At 39.6% G+C, this 18,687-nt stretch overlaps 1 long non-coding RNA gene across 1 annotated transcript; it reads left to right on the plus strand.

Moving 5' to 3' along the window:
- The first annotated feature begins 11,359 nt into the window (after positions 1 to 11,359).
- LOC118964943 lies at positions 11,360 to 18,282 on the plus strand. Its single transcript, XR_005052262.1, has 3 exons — positions 11,360 to 11,449; positions 17,512 to 17,628; positions 17,885 to 18,282. It is a non-coding gene; the product is annotated as an uncharacterized LOC118964943 (long non-coding RNA).
- Positions 18,283 to 18,687: the final 405 nt, after the last annotated feature.

An 18,687-nucleotide genomic window follows, 5' to 3' on the forward strand; every position in this document is an offset into this window, starting at 1 on the left:
TAACTGGCTAGCTAGCTAGAGTCAGCGACGTTTTCATAGGTAGTCAATGAGAACTAGCTAAAATATAACCAGCCAGCAAACAATGCAACAAAACTATAATTTTTAGTTTGAAAAATACTCCATAAACAAGCTTTGCATTTCAGGAATCATTGTTGCAAGTACCCCTGGTGGACTGATCAACTATTTAGCCATATAAACAATAAAAAAATATATAAACTCTGTATTTGCCATGGCTTCCGTGTGTTTGAAACTAGAGTTTGTTCGAGGCAGGTCAAACATAAGCTTGGTTAGCGACAGTTGCTATCCGTCGGAGCGCTGCAATTGGTTGCCCAAAATTCTGGGACGGGGCTTAGCGAAGGGTCGTTTTCAGGAAGTAGCCTTGTATTTTCTTTTTTACTTTTGTAGGCTTTTTGAATGGTATTCAATGGGCAACAGCAGAGGGAACACCCCCCTATCCACATCGATGGAACAGTAGTGGAGAGGGTAGCAAGTTTTAAGTTCCTCGGCATACACATCACAGACAAACTGAATTGGTCCACTCACACAGACTCACACAGACAGCATCGTGAAGAAGGCGCAGCAGCGCCTCTTCAACCTCAGGAGGCTGAAGAAATTTGGTTTGTCACCAAAAGCACTCACAAACTTCTACAGATGCACAATCGAGAGCATCCTGGCGGGCTGTATCACCGCCTGGTACGGCAACTGCTCCGCCCACAACCGTAAGGCTCTCCAGAGGGTAGTGAGGTCTGCACAACGCATCACCGGGGGCAAACTACCTGCCCTCCAGGACACCTACACCACCCGATGTTACAGGAAGGCCATAAAGATCATCAAGGACATCAACCACCCGAGCCACTGCCTGTTCACCCCGCTATCATCCAGAAGGCGAGGTCAGTACAGGTGCATCAAAGCTGGGACCGAGAGACTGAAAAACAGCTTCTATCTCAAGGCCAACACACTGACACTGTCACTGACTCAACTCCAGCCACTTTAATAATGGGAATTTATGGGAACTAGCCACTTTAAACAATGCTACCTTATATAATGTTACTTACCCTACATTATTCTTCTCATATGCATACGTATATACTGTACTCTATATCATCGACTGCATCCTTATGTAATACATGTATCACTAGCCACTTTAACTATGCCACTTTGTTTACATACTCACCTCATGTATATACTGTACTCGATACCATCTACTGTATCCTGCCTATGCTGCTATGTACCATCACTCATTCATATATCCTTATGTACATATTCTTTATCCCCTTACACTGTGTATAAGACAGTAGTTTTGGAATTGTTAGTTAGATTACTTGTTGGTTATTACTGCATTGTCGGAACTAGAAGCACAAGCATTTCGCTACACTCGCATTAACATCTGCTAACCATGTGTATGTGACAAATAAAATTTGATTTGATTTGATTTGGGCAAAAACGTAGTACAATGGTCTTTAGCGCAAAAACGTCACAAAAGGCATCTGACAAAAGTAAATCCACAAACACATAATTGTATATATATATATATATATATATATATATATATCTTAAATGACCACGTTTTCATCAATTTGATGATATGATCTTCAAGCCCATTGAAAAGATTAGGTATGACCTGTAAGTATGACTTAGGACGTTAGGACGATGTCACTTGCATATCATATTCCGAAACACAATCCGGTTGATAAATCTAGAATGTTCATTTCATGCATTGCTGTTGCTCCGTTCTTCATAAGCACTAGCCTATACATGATGTTGGCTTGCAGTATGATTTGGATTTGGGGGGGGGGGGGGGGGGGGGGGAGCATCTAACAATTGGATTTAATTTAATTCTTTCCTGGGCACTCCTCAGCAATGCAAACAGCGAATTACTTATCAGACTACGGTTAAGCCTCAAAATTCCCCTTGGTGTTTTACCAGACATAAACCTCAGTAATAGTTAAACATTGAATTTGGGGGGTATTTCATTTGTTATATTAGTCAATAATTATTTAGTGAGGAGAAGGGGCTTGTGGGTAACTTTCAGTTTAAGAGCTGAGCTGGACTGGCCTGGGAAAGCTCACTGCTCTAAATGAGCTCCAGTGCCTGTCACCACACATATACACAGCCAGTGAGACATTCACTTTTGATTCAGCTCCATCCTCTCACTCTGTGGTGTGTGTGTGTGTGTGTGTGTGTGTGTGTGTGTGTGTGTGTGTGTGTGTGTGTGTGTGTGTGTGTGTGTGTGTGTGTGTGTGTGTGTGTGTGTGTGTGTGTGTGTGTGTGTGTGTGTGTGTGTGTGTGTGTGTGTGTGTGTGTGTGTTTGCCTGTCTCACAACTAATCCCATGACTAATTGAATCAACATGACAGAGTTGGCTGGTGTGAGTGGAGCTCCCAGACCATCTGACCAAGAAATCATACAGGGACTGAGGGAGTGCTGGAGGCTGCAACACAGAACATTAATATAGAAATATGTTGTGTAGAATATAAATGATTCAGTTCCATGTAGAATAGGGAATCCTCCTTCTTTATGCATTGTATTTCTGTCTGCAACGTCGTATTGTTGTACCCCACCCGAAGATGTCTCTCTCTTATAGACAGAGCATACAGTATAAACGAGGATTTCTCTCAGTATAAGTCTAACCCTTGTAGACAGAGCATACAGTATATACGAGGATGTCTCTCTGTATAAGTCTGACCCTTATAAACAGAGCATACAGTATATACGAGGATGTCTCTCAGTATAAGTCTGACCCTTGTAGACAGAGCATACAGTATATACGAGGATTTCTCTCAGTATAAGTCTGACCCTTGTAGACAGAGCATACAGTATATACGAGGATGTCTCTCTGTATAAGTCTGACCCTTATATACAGAGCATACAGTATAAACGAGGATTTCTCTCAGTATAAGTCTGACCCTTATAGACAGAGCATACAGTATAAACGAGGATTTCTCTCAGTATAAGTCTGACCCTTATATACAGAGCATACAGTATATACGAGGATTTCTCTCAGTATAAGTCTGACCCTTATATACAGAGCATACAGTATATACGAGGATTTCTCTCAGTATAAGTCTGACCCTTATATACAGAGCATACAGTATAAACGAGGATTTCTCTCAGTATAAGTCTGACCCTTATAGACAGAGCATACAGTATAAACAAGGATTTCTCTCAGTATACGTCTGACCCTTATAGACAGAGCATACAGTATAAACGAGGATTTCTCTCAGTATAAGTCTGACCCTTATAGACAGAGCATACAGTATAAACGAGGATTTCTCTCAGTATAAGTCTGACCCTTGTAGACAGAGCATACAGTATATACGAGGATGTCTCTCTGTATAAGTCTGACCCTTATATACAGAGCATACAGTATAAACGAGGATTTCTCTCAGTATAAGTCTGACCCTTATATACAGAGCATACAGTATAAACGAGGATTTCTCTCAGTATAAGTCTGACCCTTATATACAGAGCATACAGTATAAACGAGGATTTCTCTCAGTATAAGTCTGACCCTTATATACAGAGCATACAGTATAAACGAGGATTTCTCTCAGTATATGTCTGACCCTTATAGAGAGAGCATACAGTATATACGAGGATTTCTCTCAGTATAAGTCTGACCCTTATAGACAGAGCGTACAGTATATACGAGAAAGCCCATATTCCCTGGCAATAGTCTTAATTGAATTAATGCTCTGCAACAGCCTTTGATAGTGTTTCCAGTAGAGTACTAGTCTGAAGGTGTGTCAGAGAAAGAAGAACAACCCATTCACACATTGGAACACATAAAACTGGACATTTATATCAGTTGTGTTCATGACAGTTTGGTGTTTATTTAAGTTGATGTTTTACTGTGTAAAAGTACAATAAAACCTAGCGAACGCCATTGACATCGTTAGTCTTCCCAAGTCAGCGTTCCTTAACTGCACCAAGCTGTGTGTGCGTATGAACAGTACGTGCGTCAGTGGAGGCTGCTGAGGGGAGGACGGCTCATAATAATGGCTGGAATAGAGCAAATGGAATGGCATGTATGAATGTATGTATTTTGATACAATTCCACTAATTCTGCTCCAGCCATTACCACAAGGCCATCCTCCCCAATTAAGGTGCCACCAACCTCCTGTGACGTGAGTGTGTGATTTGTGTGTACACGCGGGCACCTCACTGTGTAAAAATTCATAGGCTCAGTCAACTCTGTCTCAGCCCTAGCTGTGAATTCAGCTTACCAGCAGACATGATTTTTCATCAGAATGGGCCTGCTTCCTGTTTCGATGTGTGTGTGTTTTCTCTGGCCATGCCATTATTGACCTGGCAGCTAGCCCAGACCCATTCAAAGTGGGTTGTTGTTGGTCTGCCCCAGGGGCATTAGGTATATGAGCACTGATGGGGTACAGCGGAGAGGTCAAGAATAGAAACATCAGGATTGAGTTCACTTAGTCCCAAGTCTGTGGCAGGCTGCATTTAGGCCTATGTCAGCAATGATCACGTTATAGAACTTTATAGGCGGTACAGGTAGACCAAACACTTATCAGTCCAGACATGCATATAGACAGGCTGGCAGATAATGGTTGTGTTCCCCTGCTCAGACGTTGCTGATGCATGCCAGACCTTACAACACCTGGATAGGTATTTTACGTATCAGCTAACCACATTATATGTTATAGGAATCTGTTGACTGACTGCACAGTAGATGATGTGGCAACCAAACATTGGTTGTTGCATGCAACCATAAACAAGCCTGGCCAATTGCAACCAACGGGCAGAATTTACCATGCAGCTAGCTGGACCTCTTGATAATAGAAAGTCATGCTTTATTAGACAAGTTAATAGACAAGTTAATGGATTACATAAATTGGAAATGAAAAAGTAATTAGTGCACTAAAACGAGTTTTCCATTGACATAACCTGTATGATATATTGATATAACCTGTATGATATATTGATATAACCTGTATGATGATATTGATATAACCTGTATGATATATTGATATAACCTGTATGATATATTAAAATAACCTGTATGATATATTGATATAACCTGTATGATATATTGATATAACCTGTATGATATATTGATATAACCTGTATGATATATTGATATAACCTGTATGATATATTGATATAACCTGTATGATGATATTGATATAACCTGTATGATATATTGATATAACCTGTATGATGATATTGATATAACCTGTATGATATATTGATATAACCTGTATGATGATATTGATATAACCTGTATGATATATTGATATAACCTGTATGATGATATTGATATAACCTGTATGATGATATTGATATAACCTATATGATATATTGATATAACCTGTATGATATATTGATATAACCTGTATGATGATATTGATATAACCTGTATGATGATATTGATATAACCTGTATGATATATTGATATAACCTGTATGATGATATTGATATAACCTGTATGATATATTGATATAACCTGTATGATGATATTGATATAACCTGTATGATATATTGATATAACCTGTATGATGATATTGATATAACCTGTATGATATATTGATATAACCTGTATGATGATATTGATATAACCTGTATGATATATTGATATAACCTGTATGATATATTGATATAACCTGTATGATGATATTGATATAACCTGTATGATATATTGATATAACCTGTATGATGATATTGATATAACCTGTATGATATATTGATATAACCTGTATGATGATATTGATATAACCTGTATGATGATATTGATATAACCTGTATGATGATATTGATATAACCTGTATGATATATTGATATAACCTGTATGATATATTGATATAACCTGTATGATATATTGATATAACCTGTATGATATATTGATATAACCTGTATGATATATTGATATAACCTGTATGATATATTGATATAACCTGTATGATATATTAATATAACCTGTATGATATATTGATATAACCTGTATGATATATTGATATAACCTGTATGATATATTGATATAACCTGTATGATGATATTGATATAACCTGTATGATATATTGATATAACCTGTATGATATATTGATATAACCTGTATGATGATATTGATATAACCTGTATGATATATTGATATAACCTGTATGATGATATTGATATAACCTGTATGATATATTGATATAACCTGTATGATGATATTGATATAACCTGTATGATGATATTGATATAACCTGTATGATATAGTGATATAACCTGTATGATGATATTGATATAACCTGTATGATATATTGATATAACCTGTATGATGATATTGATATAACCTGTATGATATATTGATATAACCTATATGATATATTAATATAACCTGTATGATGATATTGATATAACCTGTATGATGATATTGATATAACCTGTATGATATATTGATATAACCTGTATGATATATTGATATAACCTGTATGATGATATTGATATAACCTGTATGATGATATTGATATAACCTGTATGATATATTGATATAACCTGTATGATATATTGATATAACCTGTATGATGATATTGATATAACCTGTATGATGATATTGATATAACCTGTATGATGATATTGATATAACCTGTATGATATATTGATATAACCTGTATGATGATATTGATATAACCTGTATGATGATATTGATATAACCTGTATGATGATATTGATATAACCTGTATGATATATTGATATAACCTGTATGATATTGATATAACCTGTATGATATATTGATATAACCTGTATGATATATTGATATAACCTGTATGATATATTGATATAACCTGTATGATGATATTGATATAACCTGTATGATATATTGATATAACCTGTATGATAATATTGATATAACCTGTATGATATATTGATATAACCTGTATGATGATATTGATATAACCTGTATGATATATTGATATAACCTGTATGATATTGATATAACCTGTATGATATATTGATATAACCTGTATGATATTGCCACAGTATAATTGCTGTCTTAAACGAGAAACAACTTTTTTTCAGTTCTACTGAATGATTGTCAAATAGTTAAATCAACCATTAGTCTGCTCGATTACCAGGTTTTACTTCAACTGAAGATAACACCCTGTAGAGAGGGCGAACATGTCTTGGAAATTTGGGGGTTGAAAGCAGGACTAAGTTTACACCTCAAATGAAGCTCGGCTTTTAGGGAGCGGTTGAGATCAGCTGTGCGGGTGATCTTAACGTGTATTGATGGTTAAATATGAGATCACCTGAAGATAATGGCTGTGTTTTCCACTGCTCCGACGTTGATGGTTAAATATGAGATCACCTGACGATAATGGCTGTGTTTTCCACTGATCAGACGTTGATGGTTAAAAATGAGATCACCTGAAGATAATGGCTGTGTTTTCCACTGCTCAGACGTTGATGGTTAAATATGAGATCACCTGAAGATAATGGCTGTGTTTTCCACTGCTCAGACGTTGATGGTTAAATATGAGATCACCTGAAGATAATGGCTGTGTTTTCCACTGCTCAGACGTTGATGGTTAAAAATGAGATCACCTGAAGATAATGGCTGTGTTTTCCACTGCTCAGACGTTGATGGTTAAATATGAGATCACCTGAAGATAATGGCTGTGTTTTCCACTGCTCCGACGTTGATGGTTAAAAATGAGATCACCTGAAGATAATGGCTGTGTTCCACTGCTCAGACGTTGATGGTTAAATACGAGATCACCTGAAGATAATGGCTGTGTTCCACTGCTCAGACGTTGATGGTTAAATACGAGATCACCTGAAGATAATGGCTGTGTTCCACTGCTCAGACGTTGATGGTTAAATACGAGATCACCTGAAGATAATGGCTGTGTTCCACTGCTCAGACGTTGATGGTTAAATACGAGATCACCTGAAGATAATGGCTGTGTTCCACTGCTCAGACGTTGATGGTTAAATACGAGATCACCTGAAGATAATGGCTGTGTTCCACTGCTCAGACGTTGATGGTTAAATACGAGATCACCTGAAGATAATGGCTGTGTTCCACTGCTCCGACGTTGATGGTTAAATATGAGATCACCTGAAGATAATGGCTGTGTTCCACTGATCAGACGTTGATGGTTAAATATGAGATCACCTGAAGATAATGGCTGTGTTCCACTGCTCAGACGTTGATGGTTAAATATGAGATCACCTGAAGATAATGGCTGTGTTCCACTGCTCCGACGTTGATGGTTAAATACGAGATCACCTGAAGATAATGGCTGTGTTTTCCACTGCTCCGACGTTGATGGTTAAATATGAGATCACCTGAAGATAATGGCTGTGTTCCACTGCTCAGACGTTGATGGTTAAATATGAGATCACCTGAAGATAATGGCTGTGTTTTCCACTGCTCAGACGTTGATGGTTTAATATGAGATCACCTGAAGATAATGGCTGTGTTTTCCACTGCTCAGACGTTGATGGTTAAATACGAGATCACCTGAAGATAATGGCTGTGATCCACTGCTCAGACGTTGATGGTTAAAAATGAGATCACCTGAAGATAATGGCTGTGATCCACTGCTCAGACGTTGATGGTTAAAAATGAGATCACCTGAAGATAATGGCTGTGTTCCACTGCTCAGACGTTAATGGTTAAATACGAGATCACCTGAAGATAATGGCTGTGATCCACTGCTCAGACGTTGATGGTTAAATACGAGATCACCTGAAGATAATGGCTGTGATCCACTGCTCAGACGTTGATGGTTAAATACGAGATCACCTGAAGATAATGGCTGTGATCCACTGCTCAGACGTTAATGGTTAAATACGAGATCACCTGAAGATAATGGCTGTGTTCCACTGCTCAGACGTTAATGGTTAAATACGAGATCACCTGAAGATAATGGCTGTGATCCACTGCTCAGACGTTGATGGTTAAATACGAGATCACCTGAAGATAATGGCTGTGATCCACTGCTCAGACGTTGATGGTTAAATACGAGATCACCTGAAGATAATGGCTGTGATCCACTGCTCAGACGTTGATGGTTAAATACGAGATCACCGGAAGATATTGGCTGTGTTCCACTGCTCAGACGTTGCTGACGCATGTGAGATCTTTCAACGCCTGGATGTGTATTTTACGAATCGCTAACCACATTATATTCTAGCAATCTGTTGCCTGACTTCCCAGTCAATGAGGTTGTGCGCGACCATTAGTTGATGCATACAACGTCTGAGCAGGGAAACACGACCAACAGTGGTTGCAACGGGGACCTATATTTTCTTGTTTTGTCATCCGGATTCTGTTGGATGTCCTCCCATCGCTCGCCTTTAATTAACGCCATAAAGTTGTTGGTGTGTTCTTGAAGAATTTAGTCTTCATCACGTCACTCTCAAATACGCTAAGAAAATGGAGACACCATAGAACGTGAACATTACTGGAGATACCTTGCACCTCTGGAGGCTGAGTCACATTTGCTAATAAAGAGGTTTGCAGTGGCTAATTAACAGTAAATGAGTGAATTATTTTGCCCCGAAGTTAGCCATGATGATAAGCTAGCCATCTAAAACTGTTTACAATTACAGAACGTGTTCATATGAACAGATAAGACGCTTGATTGATCACCATGTGGGTGCTAGCAAGCCGACAGCATGCTTGGTAGTGCTAGGTATCAACAGCCCTCCAGCACAGGCTGTAAGCTATCGTGAGCCTCCATTTGTTAATCACGCCGCAATATGACCTAACAATGGCATAATATTCAGCTTTCCCCAACTTAAGTCCCGCCATGTTCACCGAGTTTCTCTCGCCATGCTCGCATCCTTCTGTTGAAAATGAATGCGCTCCGTCCTTTTGTCAGAGGGCATCATTGGGTCTAAGTTGGCAATCGCTTCTACACTATTTTTCGAGCTATTGTAGTGCTGCCATTTCGATAACCTGTCTCCAGAAATTATGAGGTGTGTTAATTTTGTTAACATTTTACCATTGTGACGTTGATATATGCACATCCACTTTCTAGGCACATACTAACAATTATTCTCCCTCTGAGAGACCAAGCTTCACACTTCCTACAGTTTGAATCTGGCAATACATTTGGCATGAGTATTAGTTGTTAATATGTACTTGACCCTACCTTTCTCTAGAGCCTCTTGAAATGTAGATGGCTCCACTATCTTCCCTGTTTTCCCATTCTGGCTCCACAGCTTGAGGACTGACATTTTTTCTGGGGTGTTCCAAAATATTATAAACATAACTTGAAATATATGTTGTTGTTTTTTTACAAAAAATCTAATCAACACATTTAAAAGTATGGTCTCTTTGAAGGTAGGCACTGCAGATATTGAAATGAGCGTGATGCAATACTTTGCTCTCACACAGTCACACTTAGTGTCTGCGTATCTCACTAAAACAGAGGAGAAGTTTAGCCTCGCTCGTCAATGTTCTTAGTTGTTGTCTTAATTGATCCACTACTGCTGTTTATTTTGTGCAACTATGTCATCTTGCCGAGTCTACCATTAAGCAACAGTCACCAAACAAGTGACTGAAGGAAAAGATTGTCTATTCGAGTGACCGCACTAACAATGGATATACATGTCCTTAAAGATGGAAGGCAGAGAGGGCAGATACGCATGTGAACAACATGTAATAGGGATAGATAGGGGACTCATCTTTGTATCTGTGACATTATAGCATCTGTGACAGCATGGGCAGTGCCATCTTCATTTGAAAGTAGTACATTTTCCTCTTCTTCATTGGCTGATTGCTCCAAACGTATAAGAATCCCCACCAAGTTGACTACTTTAAAATGGTGGAAGCCCTCAATGGCGATGTCTGTGCTAAAACGGGTTATATCCATGATGAGTCCTCTATCTATGACAACAGGCACAACTCCGACATAAAGTCGTTTTGGGGTAAGTTGCTGAAATGCCACGTGCGTCCAACAACCTAACCATTATGAAACTTCTATTCGATCAAATAAGCCTCACATAGCAAATTAGCAATAACATTTTTTGTCGACCAAATTCAATACTCTTATTGACCTCCAAACAAAAAGTTATCACTCTGACTACTGCTATGATATGGGTGGGGGGGTAGACACACAGTTAGGCAACACTCTCCCAGGATACTCCTCCATACTCCATCCCCAAGCTTGAAGAGAACATGTTTCTGACATTCTGTTGTTATGATATACATCATTATCAAAGGCTGTATAATGTGTGAACATATTGGGAGACCAAGCTTTACTATTCCTACAGGGTGGAATGCAATGTTCAGTATTTGGTTAAAGGTTGAACTGAAACAATGGTCTATCAAGAGTTCTGTTAAGGGGACGTTTGCCCTGGATCAATAGTCCATGCGTTCCCTCGCTATCACCATGATGTGTCTCAGCAAACAAACAGGTTTCTCATAGGGCTCTGTTCAAAAGTAGTGAGATGCACTGTGTAATGTTTGAGTTTACAGAGTTGGGGGGAGCGCGGTAAGTTGAGACATTTTTTACATTCAGCATCACTACATCAAGGGAATATAGTAGTCTTTCTAACAAAGTTATCTACCCATATTTCAGGAGGTTGATTATCCCGGGAAATAAACAGAATGTATGTAAACATTACAGTTTTGAAAACATAGCCTGTCCAAAAAGTGGTCTCTTGACGTAAGGGGTAAGTTGAGCCTCCTTGGGCTAAGCAGCAGAGCCGGGATGATACCAGTATTGTGATTCTCATTAGTATCGTGACAAGGAATCTAAACAAGAAGTGGATTTAACTTCTTTAGGAAAACAGTCCTAATGTTGGAAACAAACATTAGTTTGCCATCCAGTCACATGTATATATTTTCCAAGCTATAGCTCACACTATTTTACAAACAGCAGCTTTCTAAAGGACTAAAGAGTTTGGTCTGCTTTCTGTTTTAATTTTTGCCATGGAAAAAATATACTATGTGATACTGGTATTGTCTCGGCCTTAGTAAGTAGGTGATGGTGTCCTGTGACAGTGGGTGATGGTGCAGGTAGGTAAAAATGTAATTCATGGAATGGGGGTGTGGTATATTGTATATCTTAAATATATGCCTACATTCATTCATATAGATCTCTCTGTTCAACATCACTTACCCATTTTTTGGCCAGTTGTCTGGGACAGGGATATTGTTTCGATATACTGATTCGTAGGCAAGTTCTCTGCATTTGAGGCAACTCAGCCCATGAAACTGGTCTGCGAGATTCTTGATATGTTTAGCAAGCTCAGACTCCATGTCCTCAGATAAGACCTTGTGTTCCTCTGCTACTCTATCATAGCCTCTCTTTATACAGCTCAGACTCCATGTCATCAGATAAGACCTTGTGTTCCTCTGCTACTCATCATAGCCTCTCTTTATACAGCTCAGACTCCATGTCATTAGATAAGACCTTGTGTTCCTCTGCTACTCTATCATAGCCTCTCTTTATACAGCTCAGACTCCATGTCATCAGATAAGACCTTGTGTTCCTCTGCTACTCATCATAGCCTCTCTTTATACAGCTCAGACTCCATGTCATTAGATAAGACCTTGTGTTCCTCTGCTACCCTATCATAGCCTCTCTTTATACAGCTCAGACTCCATGTCATCAGATAAGACCTTGTGTTCCTCTGCTACTCTATCATAGCCTCTCTTTATACAGCTCAGACTCCATGTCATCAGATAAGACCTTGTGTTCCTCTGCTACTCTATCATAGCCTCTCTTTATACAGCTCAGACTCCATGTCATCACATAAGACCTTGTGCTCCTCTGCTACTCTATCATAGCCTCTCTTTATACAGCTCAGACTCCATGTCATCAGATAGGACCTTGTGTTCCTCTGCTACTCTATCATAGCCTCTCTTTATACAGCTCAGACTCCATGTCATCAGATAAGACCTTGTGCTCCTCTGCTACTCTATCACAGCCTCTCTTTATACAGCTCAGACTCCATGTCATCAGATAAGACCTTGTGTTCCTCTGCTACTCTATCATAGCCTCTCTTTATACAGCTCAGACTCCATGTCCTCAGATAAGACCTTGTGTTCCTCTGCTACTCTATCATAGCCTCTCTTTATACAGCTCAGACTCCATGTCCTCAGATAGGACCTTGTGTTCCTCTGCTACTCTATCATAGCTTCTCTTTATACAGCTCAGACTCCATGTCCTCAGATAAGACCTTGTGTTCCTCTGCTACTCTATCATAGCCTCTCTTTATACAGCTCAGACTCCATGTCATCAGATAAGACCATGTGTTCCTCTGCTACTCTATCATAGCCTCTCTTTATACAGCTCAGACTCCATGTCCTCAGATAAGACCTTGTGTTCCTCTGCTACTCATCATAGCCTCTCTTTATATAGCTCAGACTCCATGTCATCAGATAGGACCTTGTGTTCCTCTGCTACTCTATCATAGCCTGTCTTTATACAGCTCAGACTCCATGTCCTCAGATAGGACCTTGTGTTCCTCTGCTACTCTATCATAGCCTCTCTTTATACAGCTCAGACTCCATGTCCTCAGATAGGACCTTGTGTTCCTCTGCTACTCTATCATAGCCTCTCTTTATACCGCTCAGACTCCATGTCATCAGATAGGACCTTGTGTTCCTCTGCTACTCTATCATAGCCTCTCTTTATACAGCTCAGACTCCATGTCCTCAGATAGGACCTTGTGTTAGGATAGGACCTAGTGTGTCATTCAGTCCATTTGTTCATCCCTTGCTGCTGCTTGAATGGTCTTCTTCCCTTTTCTCACTTCCTTGGCTGCTCTCTCAAGAACCTCATTGTCTCAACGTACCCCAAGGCAAACATTTGGACTGTACAGTATTAGCCCAGACAGCTACAAGGATGCACTTTCATGCTAGGTTTAGGACCTCATATTGTATCTTATAGACCCAAACTGATGTGCAAAACAATCTTAGAACGATCTACTTTGGTTAAGATACAATCATCATGAAACTTATGAAACACAGTACAGTTATTTGACTTTGTGAAAATCTTTTTTTTGGACCTAACTTGCTCACCACTTTTTCCATGTGGTTTCTTCCTTCATAGACTCCATGAAATTATGACGTCTTCCTAAAAGTTAGGTCAAATGATATATTTTGTGTATGGTTTCCTAGAAACAAGGGGTGGCTCAACTAACCCTTTTACTCAACTTACCCCACTCTACCCTACAGGATGCAATCTAGGAAACATGGCATTTTGGCAACAGTAGGCTTCACACGATTAACGTCCTGCGCCTCGATGTGTTATAGCCGCTACCTGCTGGCTGCTGGTGAATGCTGGAGGTGGGGGCTGATTCAACATGTAGAATCATCGTGAAATGAACTGGAAATGGGGCCCAATATTCTGGTCAGAGGCACTCGGCCATCTCTTCTTCTGGGGTTTTTCTCTCTAAGAGCTTCTGTACTTCCAGAATTAGATGTGTTGTTCCTTTATTCATATTCCAGTTGAGACCGATCCCTGTTCTTTCTCTAGGTCAAGGATGTCAATTACAATGCTGAAGCATTTAGTGTTTTTGTGTAACTAATCAGAGAGACTAAACAAACACTTAGAAGCTGTGTGTGTGTGTGTGTGTGTGTGTGTGTGTGTGTGTGTGTGTGTGTGTGTGTGTGTGTGTGTGTGTGTGTGTGTGTGTGTGTGTTTTGTTTAACTATCCTTGTAGGTACCAGAAGTCCTCACATGGATAGTAAAACAAGGAAAATTGAGACAAGTGGGGACATTTTGCCAGGCCCCATGAGGAAAAATGCTAATTTAGGCTTAGGGCTTAGGTTTAGAGTTACAATTAGGGTTAGGTTTAGAAATAAGGTTAGGTATGGTTTTAGGGGTTAAGGTTAGGTTTGAGGTTAGGGTTATGGTTAGGTTAAGGGTTAGGTTTAGAATTAAGGTTATAGTTAGGTATGGTTTTAGGGGTTAAGGTTAGGATTGAGGTTAGGGTTATGGTTAGGTTAAGGTTTAGGGTTAGGGTTAGGTTAAGGGTTAGGGTTAGGGTTAGGGTTAGGGTTAGGGTTATGGTTAGGTTAAGGTTTAGGGTTAGGGTTAGGGTTAGGTTAAGGGTTAGGGTTAGAGTTAGGACAGTGTGTGTGTGTACTCTGTGGATAAACTGTTCTCTTTACAGGGCCGTGGACATGGCTGCCGTTGTTACTCTTTCACTTCTCACATTGGAAAACACAATGAGCCCATAGAGAAAACACCAGACTGGTGAATGTGTGTTTTATGTCACCATGGACTCTTTCCATCCACTTGTACTGTATAATGGCATTGATTCATTCAGCTGGATGCATAAATTCATTTTGTTACTGTTATTACTCTGAGGTATGTATACAGTTCAGACAGGTTTTTGAGGCCAAGTTCATCAGGTTGGACATAAAATATGGTCTCTTGATATGCTGCAGTATACTGTATGTATCCTGAATTGTGATCGTGTGTTAACTTTTTTTCAGTGAGCAGGTTTTTCAGCTAAATGTGGCGTCCAAGGTCATTGGATGGCAATGGAAGTTGGTGTAAAATGGTTACCTCATTGTTAAAACCAACTCTTTTTGGCATTAAACTGGTTTTATGGTACAAGAGGTGAGTGGAGTCTGAGGAGAGATATAACAAAGTAGAGGATCTGCACTGAGCTCTGCACACATCCTCATGTCTGTAACAAAGTAGAGGATCTGCACTGAGCTCTGCACACATCCTCATGTCTGTAACAAAGCAGAGGGCCTCTGCGAGCTCTGTGTTTGTGATTGATTGTCTGTAGTGGTGGGGGACGTACTTCCTGTCGGCTGTAGCGTCAATAGTTAACGAACATCCATAGCTAGCTATTTAGCGTAACCCAACGAAGTCTGTGTGCATTTTGTGCACACAGACTATGTTGACAATGTATCCCACATTTTGCCAGAAAAACATTGTTCAAAGCTTACGCCAAACGTTGTGAATTTTGGGAAACTACCAATCAAATAACTAGCTCTGTAGCTATACTAGCATTACTACATTACTTTTGTTGCATTTTGAGTTTTTATGCAGGCACAGCGAACCCCACAGATGGCATAAATGCCTGATGGGTGTGGAGGTCCGGAAACACTTTAAACATAATTAAGGTTTTAGTCTTCATCGAGGCATGTCCATAATTTCCCGTTCAAATGATGCAGTATGTTGATGAGATCATATTGCGCGCGGTACGTGATAAAGCCGAACTTGATGTCAGAGTGATGTCATCCTGACCTGTTGGGCTATAGGTGTCTCTCTCTTCATCTCTCGCTCCGCGATTTCCTGGTTGCTAAAGTTCTAATAGTTTGCCTAATTTCAGTTTCTGTGACAAAACAAGCGATGTATAGTGTAGAGAATCATTGTTACATCTGTGAAATATATTTTACATCACCAAAAAGATGGTGTTTTCAGCTGTTTGAAGCTGGTGTACAAAACCCAAAGTCAAAAATGCAAATGCAAAACGTAAGAACGGGAAGCATAGAAATAGCGCACATAGAACAAGTCTCCCGCTTCTTGGACTTGCTTTTAATACGAAAGATAGATCTATAACTTGAATTTGTCCTGGTCGCCCAATAAGTTACATATTGCAGCTTTAAGAGCCGATAGTGATCTATAACTGTGAAACAATACTGCAATCTGCAGCCTCATTCTCCCCCTTACAGCCTGGCTTTACTGCTTCTCCTGTGGACATTAGATTCCATAGATGCACCCCACTAGTTCCTGCATCTAATCTGTAATCAATTTGTTTGCAGTTGCCTACAGTCCAAGGCGAGTCGGAGGGGTGATTGTGTGACTGAGCTTGCCTCAGAGCCAAGATAAATGCCTTCTGGACTTGAATAAATGAGTTCCCCTGACCATGGTCATATAAGTGGTTCACGAAAAACAACCATTTTTTCCATCTTACTCACGCTCTCTTCATTACACAGCCCACCCCCCATCCCATGCCTCTAGCGTATTGCTTATTTGGATTCTCCCTTCCATTTGTTGCTACAGATGGTACTATTCTTGACCTTATCTGTCTATAAACCCACAGACAACTACATTTATGCAAGTTCCCTGCCCTTCTTTGTCAAGTGGAGAGAATGTGTTATTGAAACGACCATTGCATAAGTTACATGTCTCTGTCTTTTTGCTGCTAACACATGTAAAGTGGGAGCGGGCTGGGAATTTTAAAGAGCAGATTATTCCGAGTGCCATTGAGCTTTTTGCTCATTTTCTCTGAAAGCGCCAATTATTTTTTTTTCACGTGCTTAACGAACTGTCATTTGAATAATTGCATCTAATACTTGTTTTCACAACATTCGGTATGCAGACTGTCTGTTGTTGAATGGGAGATCATTAGACGTGGGCAGACATTTTGCATGTAGGATGACAGCAGTGTCCTCCATTGGGTTTGCTCCTGCCATGTTTGACATTAAAAAAAGCATTGTTGATGTGTATTCAGTAATGTCAAAAGTTCTTAACATTGTGGATAGAAATAGACTGAATCCCTGTTCTACAACACAGACAATCCTATCTGTCATAATACATTTCTTTCTGAATGTTTTCTAACGTTGCACCCCCCTGAACAGACCCATGGACTCTTCCTCAGGTGAATGTGGGGATGTTAAAAGAGAGTCACTTGGAAATGGCAACCTCTCTCCTTCTCTGGACGTATATTTCAAGATATAGACTAGACCAGAAAGAGGGTAAGGAAATAGTTCAAACACTGATTGAATTGTGATAAAAGGATTCCTGTCTAATCATGTTTTCCATCAGTTAATAGTATTGTTAGTGTTCTACACCAGTAACAATACTGAATGTTATCTGTACATGAAACTTGGTCTATGAAGTGTGACCATCTGATTGTATCCTAACAAGTGTGCAGAGCAGCACATTGGTTCATAGTTCACATGTATCCCTCCTGAACATGTACCAGTTACTGCTCTTCTCATCGTCTCACAGAGTGTGTGTGGGAGTGTGTCAGCAAGCATCTCTCCCCTGCGGCTAAGCTAAGAGCTCCTGCACAGAGCAGACCAGACTGCTTTAAACAGGCTCTTAACAGGCATCTCGTAGATGGCTCTGCCTCCTGCCTCCACCCCAAAGGACACCTTCCCTCCGCCCACACATTTCCCCATTGTGCCTGAAAAAAAAAAGTAAAACTGTGGAAAAATTTCAAAATGTCTTTCTCTCCTCAATTCCAGTGATATAATGCTTACCAATGGTCTGATGGATCGGTCTCTCTCTCTCTCTCTCTCTCTCCCTCTGTACTCACTCCCCCGTCTCTTCCTCTCTCTCTCTCTCTTCCTCCCTCTCAATTCAATTCAATTCAATTCAAGGGCTTTATTGGCATGGGAAACATGTGTTAACATTGCCAAAGCAAGTGAGGTAGATAATATATAAAGTGAATATATAAAGTGAAAAACAATAAAAATGAACAGTAAACATTACACATACAGAAGTTTCAAAACAATAAAGACATTACAAATGTCATATTATATATATACAGTGTTTTAACAATGTACAAATGGTTAAAGGACACAAGATAAAATAAATAAGCATAAATATGGGTTGTATTTACAATGGTGTGTGTTCTTCACTGGTTGCCCTTTTCTCGTGGCAACAGGTCACAAATATTGCTGCTGTGATGGCACACTGTGGAATTTCACCCAGTAGATATGGGAGTTTTTCAAATTTGGATTTGTTTTCGAATTCTTTGTGGATCTGTGTAATCTGAGGGAAATATGTCTCTCTAATATGGTCATACA

The sequence above is a fragment of the Oncorhynchus mykiss genome, chromosome 6, assembly GCF_013265735.2.
Source record: "Oncorhynchus mykiss isolate Arlee chromosome 6, USDA_OmykA_1.1, whole genome shotgun sequence".
Lineage (NCBI taxonomy): Eukaryota > Metazoa > Chordata > Actinopteri > Salmoniformes > Salmonidae > Oncorhynchus > Oncorhynchus mykiss.